Genomic DNA, 12375 nt, shown 5'->3' on the forward strand with positions numbered 1-12375 from the left:
TAATAAGAATGCTAACTTGGGAAACGAATAGATGGACACAGAATTTTAACAAAGAACCAGAAAATATAAAAAAGAACCAGTGAAAGATATAGAATATAATAACTGAAAAGAATAATACACTAGAAGAATTAACATCAGACTAGGTGATGCTGAAGAATGCATAAATTATCTGGAAGATAGAATAATGGAAATCACCTAATCAGAATAGCAAAAAGAAAAATAACTTTTTAAAATTGAGAGCAGTTCAAGGGACTTCATGGACAACAACAGCATACCAACATTTGCATTATCAACAGAGAGACAAAGGGGTCAAAAATTTATTTGATGAAATTAGAGCTGAGATGCAAAACCTGAAGAAGGAAACATATCCAGGTTTAGGGAACACAGAGAATTCCAAACAAAATGAATCCAGAGACCCATGCCAAGACATACCATAATTAAGATGGCAAGAGTTAAAGATAGAGAACTCTAAAGACAGCAAGAGAAAAACAAAAGAGTCCTGTACAAGGGAACCCCCCACACACAAGGTATCAGTTGTTTTTTCTGTAAAAACTTTGCGGAGCAAAAGGAGTGACCTGCTATATTTAAAGTACTGAAAGATGGAGTTCCCATTGTGGTGCAGTGGAAACGAATCTGACTAGTAACCATGAGGTTGTGGGTTCAATCCTTGACCTTACTCAGTGGGTTAAGGATCCAGCATTGCTGTGAGCTGTGGTGTAGGTCGAAGACACAGCTCAGATCCTGCATTGCTGTGGCTGTCATGTAGGCCAGCAGCTGTGGTTCCAGTTAGACCCTTTGCCTGTGAACCTCCATATGCCGTGTGGCCCTAAAAAGCTAAAACAAACAAACAAACAATAACAACAACAAAAAGCTGAAAGAGAAAAACCTGCAACCTGGGATATTTTAATTTTACCCAGCAAGATTATCATTCAGAATTGAAGGAGAGATAAAAAACTTCTCGGGCAAGCAAAAAATTCAAATACTTTATCAATACTAAACCAACCCTAAAAGAAATGCTAGAGTCTTCTCTAAGTGGAAAAGAAAGGACTGCAACAAGAAGTAAGAATTTATAAGAGGAGTTCCCATACTGGCTCAGCAGAAATAAATCTGACTAGCATCATGAGGATGCAGGTTTGATCCCTGGCCTTGATCAGTGGGTTAAGGATCCAGTGTTGCCATGAGCTGTGGTATAGGTTGCAGCTCAGATCTGTGGCATAGGCCAGCAGCTACAGCTCTGATTCAGCTCCTAGCCCAGGAACCTCTATATGCCATGGATCCAGCCCTAATAAAAAAGACCAAAAAAAATTTATAAGAAAAACCCACTAGTAACAAATATATAGTAAAGGTTGTAGATCAACCACTTAGAAAAGGTAGTACAAAGATGAAAAAATGAAAATTGTAAAATCAACTATAACTAAAATAAATAGCTAAAGGATAAATATGAGGATGTATGACATCAAAAACACAAAACATGGTGGAGGGGATTAAAAATGTATATCTTTCAGAATGCATTTGGATTTAAATGACTATCAGTTTAAAACAAGCAGATGTAGTTATAGATTGACATATATAAACCCCATGGTAACCACAAATAAAAGATCTACAATAGACACACAAAATAGAAGGAAACACAAGCAGACCGCTTAAAAAAAAAACTGTCAAGCCACAAGGGAAGAAACTAAAAGAAGAAAAGAACAGAGGAGAACTACCAAAATAACCAGGAAACAGTTAAGAAAGTGGCACTAAAAACTTACCTGTCAATAATCACTTTAAATGTCAATGGAATAAATTCCCCAGTCAAAATACATAGGGTTACTCACTGAATAAAAAAGAACAAGACCCATCTATGTGCTGCTTACAAGAGACTCTTCAGCACTAGAGACAAATATAGGCTGAAAGTGAGAGGCTAGAAAAAGATATTTCATGCAAAAGAAGAAAAAAGCTGGGGGTAAAAATATTCATATCAAAGTAGAATTTTAAACAAAGTCTATAACAAAAGACAAAGATGAGCATTATATAATAATAATATAATGATAAATGGATAAATATAAGAGGAGAATATAACATTCATTAACATATATACTAATATGGGAGCACATTAATATATAAAGCAAATATTAATAGACATAAAGGGAGAAATTGACAAGAATACAAAAATTGTAGGGACTTTAACACTCTATTTAACATCAATGCACAGATCCACCAGACAGAAAAGCAATAATGAAACAGTCTTAAATGAACAGAAGACTAGTTGGATTTAATAGATATTTATCTACAGCACATTCCATCCAAAAATAGCAGAATACACATTCTTATGAAGTGCACAAGGAACATTCTCCAGGATAGATCACATGATAGGTCACAAAACAAGTCTCAACAAATTTAGGAAGATAGAAATAATATCAAGCATTTTTCTGATCACAGTGGTGTGAAACTAGAATTCAGTTGGAAAAAGACAAAAACATAGAGACTAAACAATATGCTATTGAAAAACCCGTGTGTCAATGAAGAAATCAAAGAGGAAATCAGAAAATACCTGAGACAAGTGGATATAAAAACACAACTTCCCCAGATCTATGAGACATAGCAGAAGCATTTCTTAGAGGGAAGTTTATGATACAGACGTTCCTCAAGAAATGAGGTAATAAATATTATATCATATCTCTCCAAAAGTTTTTAAAATTTTACTTTTCACATATAAATATTCATCTGTACAGTTACTTTTTGTATATGGTGAATCTTGAGGATCTTTGTCAAAACATGATGAAACCAATGCTCAACATCAGATATAAAAGACAAAGCTGAACTATTTTCTGATCAGGCACAGTCTCCTAGAACAGAGTAGACTGTTGATCTCAAATAGAGTTTTGGAGATAATGGAATTCATGGATTGGTGGACTTCTGAAGTCATAAGTGGGTTGACATCATCTGTAGTTGTATGAGTGTGATTTTTCAGTTAAGACAGTGGTTGTTTTGCTGGATACTTCAGATTATGGTACATTTTGGAGTGAATCTTTCACTGGCTAGCTGATTTCAGAAGTAGGTTGCAGACACTCTTAGGTTGACTTGTAAAAGTGCATACATCAAGTATAGTTATTGTTCGTCTGTTGTACGGGTTCAAATCTAATTCAAGCGGCTACTTATAACCATGATTACAGAACAATCATTTATAGAAAAGGCTTATGGAAACTTAAAATTCTCACTTCTCACTTTTGTTTCTCATTTACCAGAGATAATCAAGGATTTTCCAGATCTTTCCATTGTTACTGATTTTCCTTAAAGATGTGGTTTGTAGAGATCTAATTTTTAGTTTGAGCATTAATCAGTGTGATTTTATCCAGTGCTTGCATGGAATCATTAAAGTCTTTTGTCAGGACAGTGGTTTTGTGGAAGTATCTAAGACTCTGGACAAAGATATCAAACAACTATGAGACAAATAAACACAAGTAAAAGTACTTAAGGGACTAGAAGATTCTTCAAAACTAGGCCTGATTAGGAAAATAATGCCCAACAGTTTTCTATATCCATCTTAAATAGCCAGGCTGCCTTTTATTTTAGCTAAGATGTAGATTGTTTTACCTTACTAAAAGGGTTACAGGCATACTTTGGAAATATTGCAAGTTCAATTCCAGATCACTACAATAAAGCCAATATGCAATAAAATGAGTTGCACACGTTTCTTGGGTTCCTAGTGCATAAAAAATGTTTACACTGCATAAAAAATGTTTACACCACAGTGTCATCTATTAAGCATGCAATAACATTATGTCTAAAAAATGTACATACCATAATTCAAAAATACTTTATTGCTAAAAAATGCTAACCAGAGGTCCCACTGTGGAACAGTGGGTTAAGAATTTGACTGCAGCACTCAGATCACTATGGAGGCATGGGTTCAATTCCTGGCCCAGCACAGTGAGTTAAAGCATCCAGTGTCACCATAGCTTCAGTGTAAGCCACAGCTGTGGCTTGGTCCAGTCCCTGGCCACGAACTTCCGTATGCTTCAGGTAGGCCATAAAATAAATAAATAAATAAATATAAGAGTAATAAAAAATAAAAATGCTAACCATCACCTGAGCCTTTAGTGAGTCAATCTTTTTGCTCGTGGAGGATTTGAAATACTGCAGATTTTACCAGATGTGACACAGAGACACAAAGTGAACAAAAGCTATTGAAAAAATGGTGCCAACAGACTTGACTGATGCAAGGTTGGCACAAATTTTCCACTTTTATATTTTATGGCCACACTCACAGCATAGGGAAGTTCCTGGGCCAGGGATTGAATCCAAGCTGTAGCTGCGACCTAGGCCTCAGCTGTCGCATTGCCAGATCCTTTAATCCACACCTCCACATTGACCTGAGCCATTGCAATCAGATTCTTAACCCATTGCACCACAGCAGGAACTTCAAACCTTCCATTTATAATTATACACTTAATAGATTACAGCATGTAGTATAAATATAACTTTTATATGCTCTAAGAAACCAAAAAATTGGTGCTGCTCACTTTATTGCAATACTTGTGTTATTACAGTGATCTAGAACTGAACCCACAGTATCTCCAAGAATATGCTTATAATTTCTTTCTTCCTTGTTTTTAAAGTTTTACTATGATATACCAATGATCATCCTTTTTCCTTTTTGAAAAAAAATCCTCCTCAGAATTGTAATTGCTTCCTGAATGTGATGTTCATATATTTGATCAATTCTAAAAAATTTTCTGCTATTCTCACATTAATTATTACTTCCAACCATTCTTTAATCTCTCTCTTCTAAAATCCATTAGACCAATTCTAGACTTTTTTTGCTCAATATTTCATTTCTCTTACCTACATTTTTATCTCTTCAGTCTTCTGGGTAATTTCCTTATGTCTATATTCCAGACACTATTTCTATCTTCAGACATTCAATTTGCTATTTAATTTGATTTAGTGGAATTTTTACTTAAATGATTACATTTTCAATTTTAAGTTTAGAAGTTCTATTAGTTCGCTTTTCAAATCTTCATGGACATTTTTCATAGTATATTGATCTTTTCTTATAGTTTCATTCCATTTTAATGTTTTTAAACAACTTAAGGATACTACTCATTTTATGGGTTCTATTAATAATTCTGTTATCTGAGGATCCTAAGGTTCAATGCCTGTTTTTAATGTGTCACATAAAATTTGCTTCTGCTAGATTGCTTCCTTATGTATTGCAATTTTGGATTGTGAGGTCATTTTTAACAGAGTTGTACCTTGGAGAAACCCACTAAGATATGACTTTAATGTGTTTTACTCTAGAGACATTTTGTGGCTATTTCTTCCAATTTTTCCAGCTCTGGTAAGATGAGGTCTTAGGAAGATGCAAACTGAGGAACTGAAACTGAAGTGCAAGCTATATATTTAAAATGAATATGTTATATTTTATCCTATAATTTTAAATTGTTGTATACCAGTGAGGATTTTGTTTTAATTCCCCATATTACTAAAAATGGAAATGCTTTATGTTTTATATAGTATAAATCTAGTTATATAATTCCCCTGCTTAAAACCCTTCAATGGTGTTCTTTTCTCTTTTTTAGAATAGTGTGGAATCTAAAATCATTAACATATTCTTCAAAGCCCTGAATGATCTGATTCCTGGCATCTCAGTCACTTTCCCCTAGGTTACTGCTCTTTGGTTCCTTGAAGGTGTTATGTTCCTCCCATCTCTGAAACTTTGCACATTCTATTCCTGCTGCCTGAAAGGTTGTCTCAGCTTCACCTGGAAAATGCCCACTTCCCTTTTTGGTCCTCAGTAGACCTCTCCTGAGTTCCCTAATCTTACAGCCAGCTGAGGTTAGACTCCCATGGTATTCACTTTCAGCATACTCCTTGGATTGTCTTTAAGTGTAATCAAATCATTTCTTTTTCATTTAAAGGCTGTCCTCTCGATCTGAGTAAGCTCCAAGTGATCACAGCTGGGTGGTCAGTTCTGTCCAATCCTAGCAGGTCATACATTGCCCATGTGGAAGAACAGAATAATTGTGTTTTATGTTTTGAATCAAACGTATACATCTTTTGTTAATATAAACTTGCTGCAAAAAAGCTGTATAAGAAAATCCTTGTGTTTCAGATACAAGAAATTGCACTGAAGTTTTCAGAGTGTTGCAGACTGAAGGGCTTAATTCTAGGTAGGAAAATAATTTTTATAAAGTAATTTATGTTAAATTCCATTGTTTCTGAAGTAACCATTAATATTTTATAGACTATTTCCTACATTAGCCATTGTTACTACGTTTTTTTTACTTTATTTATGCTTCTCAAACCTTGGCAGCTATTAAAAAACTAAGAAATATAGTTTATAAAAGACAAGCTCTGTTGTCGTCATGATAACATCTAATTTTAAAAGGTTCCTTTTTCTTTACCTTGAATGGCAGGAAATTCAACAAAGAAATATGTCACTTATGATAAAGCACAGAGCATTCAGATTTAATTTTAAAATGTGATTAGTTAGCTAGCCAAATTTAGCCTCCTTAATACATAGACATTTTATAAGAAAGTATCTGAATAAACAAAGTACTCTTTGATTCAAGTAATTCTTTTCATCACTTCCTTTTAATTAAAGCTGATTTGCTTCTTAAAGGGAGACTCAGATTTCTGCTTCATATTTTTTCTTTCTCGGTGGAGGAACTAATATTATTCTATCTCCACATGTGCCACATTATAGATGACAATAAATATATGCTGAATAAAATGGATATATCCTGAATATCATTTCCTCATTACTAACTGGACCTCATTCTACTTGTTACCCCCAAGAGGGCATCAAAATGATTCTTCTTGGATTTTTTAGCTTGTAGCTTTTATCCTGCCTCTTTCTGAAAACTATTTCCAAGGCAATGTTCTAGCATTGATCTTATCCCTGATCTGAATTATTGCAAAAAAAAAAAAAAACTCAACCACTTTCCTTGCCTCTTAGCTCTATTTTCTCCAGCTACACCACCATGCCAGCATATCATACACATTTCCAGCATTTATTCATTCAGAATTAGCTAGATGAACATTTACTGAGCATCTGTATGTCTGGTATTGTTCTAGGTATTAAGGGCTTAGAAATGAACCCCCATGTCTTATAGAACTCATTTTCCCAAGGGGAGACAGACAATAAACAAAGAATAAATATAAATTGTGTTGGCAGGTAAAATTAACTGCTACTAAAAAAAAAATGCAAAGTGAGGATATAGTATGTCAAGTAAAATTATTTTGGTTGGGATTTTTGAAAAGGCCTTTCTAAGGAAGTAATAATATGTAGGCATGAGGCCTGAGGTGGGTGCATATTTGGTGGTTTTGAAGAACATCCAGAAGAGCAATATGGATGGCTCATGGTTAGCTGGAGAGAGAGGGATCATGTTTGAGACATAACCTGGAACTAAATCATTCGTGGCTTAATAAGTCATCGAAGGGGCTTCAGTTTTATTTTAAGTGTGATGAGTAACCAGTAGATGGTCAGGAGCAGGGAGATTAGGTGATTTAGTTTACATTGTATAATAGTCACTTGAGCTTCTAGGTAGGGAATTTGGAAGGGCTTTGCGGGGGTCCCAGTGCCACTGGAATGGTGGCATGGACTAGGGTGGAGGAAGTAGAGGCCATGAGAATTGGTCATATTTAGGGATATTTTGAATTTATCTCTCAGATACGTTGATGTATTAAGGAGTCAAGGATTACTCCTTTTGACATTTTACATGAATGCTATGATATGCCATGAGGTGCTATTAAGTGAACTTCGGGTATTTTCTGTTTGGGATGCCTAGTAGACATACAAGTGAAAATGTTGTTTAGGGAATTGGATACAGAAGAAAGTGAGGGCTGAAGATGTAAATTCAGCCGTAAATGGTAATTATATATTTATTAATATATAAATGGCATTTAAAACCAACCAATTGGGTGAAATCATCCAGAATAGTGTTTCCCAGTCTCTTTCATGTCATGGTCCACATAGAAAATTATACCATTTGTACACTTGAAGAGGCAAATAGACAAAACTGCCAAAATCTAGAAATGACACTCCAGAGGCTCCAGGAATCGCATGTTGGGAATAGTTACAATTTGTGTGTTCACAGTAGTTGAGACAATAGTGAAAACACATGCCATGGGCACTCCACCAATTAGAGGTCCAGAAGAAGAGTTTTTAGCAAAGGAGGCTGACTAGGCAGATAAGAGGGAAACCAGGAATGTGCAATCCCAGAAGCCAAGTAGAGAAAGTGATTCAAGAAGGAGAAGCAACCAGTCAGCTGCTGCAGCAAGATTAAGGTGAGGATCAAGAATTGACTGTTACCCATTTTAAAGATAAACAAACTGAGGCTCAGAGAGGTTGCCCATAGTCTGGGATGGGGCCTGAGCTTCTGCATTTCTGATAAGATCCAAGTGATGTAGATGCTTCTGGTCCATGGATCATACTGAATAGCAAGACTCTTCTAGACCAAACTCTCCTGCATAGTCCTTTTTTCTTTATTGTTGACTTGGAAATATACTTTTAAAAAAGAATTGACTATTAGATTTGGCAAAATTGACCTTTTTTTAGAGACCTGATCAATTATTATTTTAGTCTAATCCCAAAGATTAAAGCCTGATTATAGTGCATTCAAAAGAATATAGGAGCACTATTTACAACAGTGGAAGCAAACTAAATGTCCATTGACAGAGAATAGATAAAGAAATGTGGTATAATTTATACAATGGAAAATTATTCAGCCACTAAAAAGAATGAAATAATGCCATTTGCAGGGACATGAATGGACCTAAAGAGTATCATACTAAGTGAAGTCAGCCAGACAGAGAAAGATAAATTTCATATGATATCACTTATATGTGGAGTCTAAAAAATGATACAAATGAACTTATTTGAAAAACAGAAATAGACTCACAGACATAGAAAACAAATTTATGGTTACCAAAAGGGTAAGAGGAGGGATAAATTAGAAATAGAGGAGTTACCATTGTGACTCAGTGGAAATAAATCCTACTAGTAACCATGAGGTTGCAAGTTTGATCCCTGGCCTCGCTCAGTGGGCTAAGGATCCAGCATTGCCATGAGCTGTGGTATAGGTCACAGACATAGCTTGCATCTGGCATTGCTGTGGCTGTGGTGACACTACTATATATAAAGTAGATAAGCAACAAGGACTTACTATACAGCACAAAGAACTATATTCAATATCTTGTAATAAGCTACAATGGGAAGGAATCTGAAAAGAATGTATATGTAACTGAATCATTTTGCTATGAACCTGAAACTAACACAATATCATAAATCAACTATACTTTATCTAAAAAAAGAATATAGGAGATAAAGAAGGAGTGGAAATATATTTAAGGAAATCTCTTGAAGAGTTTTACTATAAAGGGGAGCAGAGCGATGAAACAGTACCGGAATGGGAATACATGAGACTTTGTTTTGTTTTGTTTCATTTCTAAGGGACTATCAAGAATAACCCAATGTAAAGGAAAAAGTGAGTATTTCAGGAGAGAGAAAGGACAATTATAAGAGCTAAGTCCAAGAATAAGTGAGAAGATCCTCACAAGCACCTATGATCAGGGTCCACCGATGATCAGGTTTCTTGGCCTTATATAGGAGTCTGGCACTTTATCTGTTTTAACAGGTGGAAAGGCAGAAACTATGAAAGCAGTCATAAATTGGTTAGTAGATTTGTCGATGGGGAAATAAGTTCTTCACTGATTACTTTTCCATTTAGTGAAATAAATAAAGATATCAACAATGAGTGAATGGAGCAGGAGTTAAATTTATGTTCGAGGAGAAAGGAAACAGTGTTCTTTATTTTTAATTCTCAAAGAATGAGGAAGTGAATTGGCTAGGAAGGTTTTGGAGATCCCACTTAAGATTTGTGGTCATAAATTTCAAATGAGAGCATGCTCCATAATTGTGAGTTTAGCTGCACCAGGAGCAGGAGCAAGCAGACGGAGAGTTAGACTTAACATGTTTTGTGTTTTGCCCATGAGTACAATGGGAACAGAGGTGCAAGAAGCTGAGGTTTTAGATGCTGGGGAGTGATTATAATGATTCACAGTGGAATCTAAGCTGGGTAAAAGGAGGTGTGAGTATATAGGGTGGGTGATGAACTAGAAAAGTGAATTGAAAATCCCTATGGATTCAAAGAATTGTTAAAATTCATAGTGTTTAAAGAATTGAGCTAAAAGGGTAATCAGTTGGTATTATCTAGAGAATAGGATGCTTGCTATCGGGAGTGAAATGGACTGAATGTTTGTGTCACTTCGGAATTCATATGTTGAAATCTTAACCCCCAGTGTGATTTTATTAGAAGGTGGAGACTTTGGTCATGAAGGAGGATCCCTCATGAATGGGATTAGGGTCCTTATAAGAGACTTCAGAGAAATGATTTTTCTCTCAGACATGTGAGGATACAACGGGAAAATAGCTGTCTGTCTGCCCAGTGCCTTTTGGGTATAGACAGCACAGAGCTGTGAATTGTCATTTTTGATTTATAAACTGTGAAAATACCCGCACAAGATATGAAAAGAAAATATTGGAGTTCCCATCGTGGCTCAGTGGTTAGCGAATCCGACTAGGAACCATGAGGTTGCGGGTTCAATCCCTGGCCTGCTCAGTGGGTTAAGGATCCGGCGTTGCTGTCAGCTGTGGTGTAGGTGGTAGACGTGGCTCGGATCCCAAGCTGCTGTGGCCGTGGTGTGGGCCGGAGGCTACAGCTCCAATTAGACCCCTAGCCTAGGAACCTCCATATGCCATGGGTATGGCTCTAAAAAGACATTAAAAAAAAAAGAAAGAAAGAAAAAGAAAATATTGCCCAGGTTGGGCTGGAAACTGGAAAAAAGTAGCATGTCCATGGTCTTGTTTCAATATAAAATTACAGCTATGGGGAGTCTCTTGTGAGTTAAGGATCCGGCATTGTCTCTGCAGAAGCTTGGGTCACTGCTGTGGTATGGGTGCTATCCCTAGCCTGGGAATTTTCACATGTCATGGGCATGGCAAAAAAAAAAAAAAAAAAAATCTATGGAGTGTGGAAGCCAAAAGACTCTGACCTTATAGTAATGATTAGGGTCAAGAGTAGCTAATTTCACAGTTATTTTCTTTACCAGTTTTAAATACAAACACACGTGCTTATTAAAAACTAATTTTTGTTTATGTAATTAAAACTCATAAGATCGTTTTAAATCAGTTTACTATATCTGCTTTTATTACAGCAGGTGATTAATAGGTATAATTGTTCTGTTACAATTTAATAGTATGCATATAATTTTAATGCACTGTGAAGTGAAAATATGATTTCACAATTTTAAAACTTTTTTCCTGCATAAGCATATTCTACTATTCTAATTTTGCTGCAAAGATTTATTTTAAGATGTACCCATTTATTTTTAAATGCATCCTTGTATTTTTTTCTGCTTAGTGATACTTAATCTTTTATAAACCTTTTATGTGATTTGTATGCATATTACTGCTTTTCAAAGTTGATGAGCTGTTCTCACATTCTTTCAAACACACATAAAAGATTGACTTTTAAATTCCCAAATGTTATAAATAATTACTTCTAAAAAATTCTATGCAAAATTAAAACTTTTCTGTATAAAACAGATGAATTTAACTTATGTCAGCTTTTCAATGATTGTCAATTAATTGCTGTGAATACTGTAATAGAGAACTACAAAGTCTTTGAGGGTGGTGCTGAGAGTCAGTGTATCCAGATAATTTTATGGGTTCAGGGTGGAGATTAAGTTATAGTTTAAATACATTCTCTCAAAGTCAGACACTAGGCTGAAAATGTATAGGCTTTCAGAGTGTGGTCTCCATAGAGTCAGGCTGCCTTGGTTCAGATACCAGCTCTACCACTTACTAGAAATGTGACTTGGGTGTGTTACTTAAGCTCTCTGTGGAAGACATTATTGTTCTTTATACAAAAAAACACTCTCTACGTCTTCTCCTCTGCCTTTTTCTGGTTAACAGAGCCTTCAACCCCTGTAGAGACCAAAAGTACCAACAGTTCTCCTGACTTCCCTTGAAGTTGAGTATTGGCCTGTGATCCAATCCTGTCCAATGAGATGTAAAGAATGCCTACTAGAGATATTCCAGGACAGATTTCCCTCCCTGTTAAATAGACAATAGGAGGCAATGTGATTCTTCTTGGCCAAATACTGTTCTGTCCCTCTGATGCCTGAAGCTATGGTGGCCATCTTGTGAACTATGAAAGGATAAGCCACAGAACCATCCTGAGGGGAACAAAGGAGAAAGAGCTTGGGGTCCTTCGGTGCCATCACTAAGCCACTGGGCAAATCCAGGAGCTTTTCCTCAGAATTCCTGTTATATTAGATTAAAATTTTTACTCAGAGTACCCCTTGTGGCTCAGCAGTAACAAA

Source organism: Sus scrofa, chromosome 5 (assembly GCF_000003025.6).
Source record: "Sus scrofa isolate TJ Tabasco breed Duroc chromosome 5, Sscrofa11.1, whole genome shotgun sequence".
Lineage (NCBI taxonomy): Eukaryota > Metazoa > Chordata > Mammalia > Artiodactyla > Suidae > Sus > Sus scrofa.